Source organism: Monodelphis domestica, chromosome 3 (genome assembly GCF_027887165.1).
Source record: "Monodelphis domestica isolate mMonDom1 chromosome 3, mMonDom1.pri, whole genome shotgun sequence".
In the NCBI taxonomy this organism is placed as follows: Eukaryota; Metazoa; Chordata; class Mammalia; order Didelphimorphia; family Didelphidae; genus Monodelphis; species Monodelphis domestica.
The window spans coordinates 205412898-205416097 of record NC_077229.1 but is presented as its reverse complement, the minus strand read 5'-3'; the positions used below and the strand labels follow the sequence as shown (position 1 = coordinate 205416097).

At 40.6% G+C, this 3200-nt stretch overlaps 1 pseudogene; it reads left to right on the top strand.

The window, feature by feature from the left end:
• Positions 1–246: 246 nt before the first annotated feature.
• On the top strand, positions 247–1117 carry LOC100019500 (40S ribosomal protein S3a-like; annotated as a pseudogene).
• The last annotated feature ends 2083 nt before the right edge of the window (positions 1118–3200 follow it).

Below are 3200 nucleotides of genomic sequence, written 5' to 3'. Positions count from 1 at the left end.
ATAAAAGAGAAATAAGAACACTCATACTTATTCATGGATCTCTCTAGTTTTTTGTTTTTGTTTTCATTTTAAATTTGGTAATCCCCTTGGACCAGAAAGGCCATTGGACCTGTCCTTGATTATCTGGCCACATACCCCTCATAATAAATGATGTCTGACTTGGAAAAATAAATAACTAAATAAATTTGGGAGTCCTTGCATGAAACATGATCCAGCAATTTAAAAAATATATATCTTTTGGGGGGCTTTCAGAGCAGTATCATGGTGGTGGGCAAGAACAAGCACCTCACCAAAGGAGGCAAAAAAGGAGCCAAAAAGAAAGGTGGTTGATCCATTTTCCAAAAAAAAATTGGTATGATGTCAAAGCACCAGCTATGTTCAATATATACAATATTAGCAAGACGCTGGTCACAAGGACTCAAGGAACCTAAATTGCCTCTAATGGTCTCAAGGGACAAGTTTTTGAGATGAGACTTGTTGACCTGCAGAATGATGAGGTTGCTTTTTGTAAGCTCAAACTAATTACTGAAGATGTCCAGGGTAAAAATTGTTTGACTAATTTCCATGGAATGGACCTCACCTGGGACAAGATGTGCTCCATGGTCAAAAAGTGGCAGATAATGATTAAAGCCCATGTTGATGTTAAAACCACTGATGTTTATTTGCTTCACCTCTTCTGTGTTGGCTTTACCAAAAAGCGCAATAACCAGATCCATAAGACCTCTTATGCCCAGCACCAACAGGTCTGTCAAATTCATAAGAAAATGATGGAAATCATGACCCTCCAGGAGGTGCAGACAAATGACTTGAAAGACATTGTCAATAAACTGATTCCAGACAGCATTGGAAAAGGTATTGAAAAGGTTTGCCAGTCCATTTACCCTCTCCATGATATATTTGTTCATAAAGTCAAGATGCTCAAGAAGCCCAAATTTGAATTGGGAAAACTAATGGAACTGCATGGTGAAGGTGGTGGCTCTGGAAAACCTTCAGGAGATGAAACAGACACAAAAGTAGAAAGGGCTGATGGATATGAACCACCTGTTCAAGAATCTGTCTAAAATAAGAAACTTTTAAAGGTTGAAAAATAAAAATTTATCATTGTGAAAAAATAAAATAAAATAAAATATATATAACACAACCAGTAGTCAATCCTCCTCCAAGATTTAAAGCAGAATCACGAGTCTGTTATTGTCATGTTCTCAGATAAGACAGTGTTATTAAAGAGCCCTCTCTTCTTGGAACCTATGTCCTACAATTGCAGTCAGCAATGTTCTTAACAACTGTATCATCGTAGCTTAAATATGAAGATAGGAGTCATGAGTCTGAGAAAGCAGTTTTTGTAAATGTTGGTAAGATTACCCATGGGATCTATGAAGATTAAATTTAGCTCTCCCCTGATTTTGAAAATTAAATTAAATCCCCTATGCATTTTTAGATTTAATCACCAAAAGTGTAAACACCCTACTTAAAGTGAGAGATCTGCCCATTTTTAGATCTAATTACCAAAAGTGTAAACATCCCACTTAATCATTTAGTGTGAAAGTCTGTGACCCATGTGTGCAATAGAGGGTGAAGAATCAGAATCAACTGACTGCCTCCTGGGCAGTCCTAAGTAAGGCTTTAGACTATGATTCGTCCATGTAAAAAGTGGAGGAAGGCACAGGAAGTGACGCAAAAGAAAATCTCTTTAAAAGGAATTACAACTTCCTGTGAGAGTCAGTTCTTCATTATTTGGAGTTGAAAGTAGAGAAGAATCTGCTGACTGGACCTGAGACCCTGTTCCTAGTGAGGCTATTCTTAAATCTCTTCCTTTGGACTGACATGTGGTGAGTGAAAAGGCTATCTCCTTTCCTGGATTTTCTGAAGAGACTAGCCTCAGGAGAAACCTACCTCTTCCGTGAGGATTCCCCAGGTCCTTGGCTTTGCTGAGGACTCTCTAGCTAAGGACTAACTCTCCCTGCCCAGGTTAAGCCAGGGGCTGGGAATAAATTACTTAGTGCTTAGGCTAGATATCTTACCCTTTCCTCTCTCTGATTTTCTTACTTCACTCTTTCTATATTCTGTAAATAAATTGTAAGTAAATCTCTTTGGAATAAATTAAATTCCTGGTGACCCTATTTTAAATATAAACCAGTCCAACTTTTTTTATATAACTAACCCTTTTCCTCCCATATAGATCAGTTGTAAAACTAAAATTGAGAATCTGACTTTTTTGGAAAAAAAAAGAAAGGAATATCCAGAAAGATGGATAAAATAGAATGTTAGAAATGAATTCGTTCCCATCTGGTGTACAAATTCAATCACTTCTTTGAGGAAATGAGAGTCCTTAAATTTGCTATCAGATTCCTATTTTTTAATTAAGTATTGTCTCTATCTTCCTTAAGTCCTATTTATTTCCCCTATTTTCTCCGGCTGCTGACATCACAGCACTCAGAAGGAGCACAAAATCTGTCTTGCAATTGTGTCTGTCATAGGTTCTCCTCTGAAATATCAGTTACAAGACTTCCAGGTAAGCATGGTGGCAGTCTAGACATGGTACGCTTCCTCTCCTCAGCACCCACTGATTTAGATTACCTCAAAAGACCCAAAAAACCCAAATTCATAAGAAGAAAGGGATTCTACAGTAGGGCGCAGCATTGAAGGTATGTGGAATTTGGGCATTTCCACACTATAAGGGGATGAAAAAGCTCCCACCCAAACCTGAGCTGATCTACCCTCCCCCACCCTACCTACTGAACCAGAGTCAGAGCCAGCATGCACCAGAATCAACAAGTGAGCGAGGGGCACCTTTAGAGTGAGCAAGGGGCACCTCTAGGTCCTTGGGAGCTGACTAAGGCCACCAAAGACCTACCCCTGAGAGCAGCTACACCTGAAACCCCAATGGGTGGGGGAGTGCAGACCTTCGGTGCTCAGAGCCAGCATGCACCAGAATCAGCGAGTGAGCGAGGGGCACCTTTAGAGTGAGCAAGGGGCACCTCTAGGTCTTAGGAGCTGACTAAGACCATCAAAGACCTACCCCTGAGAGAAGCTACACCTGAAACCCCAGCAGGCTAGGGAGCACAGACCGTGGGCGCTCCTGGGAAGGTGGCACAGCGAAGAGCAGCAAATAGCTGAAGCTGCTGAGATTTGAGAGCTTGCCTCAGGCAAAATCCTTGCTCCTTAACTCCATACACAGAGAGCCTGTTGATATCACTCAG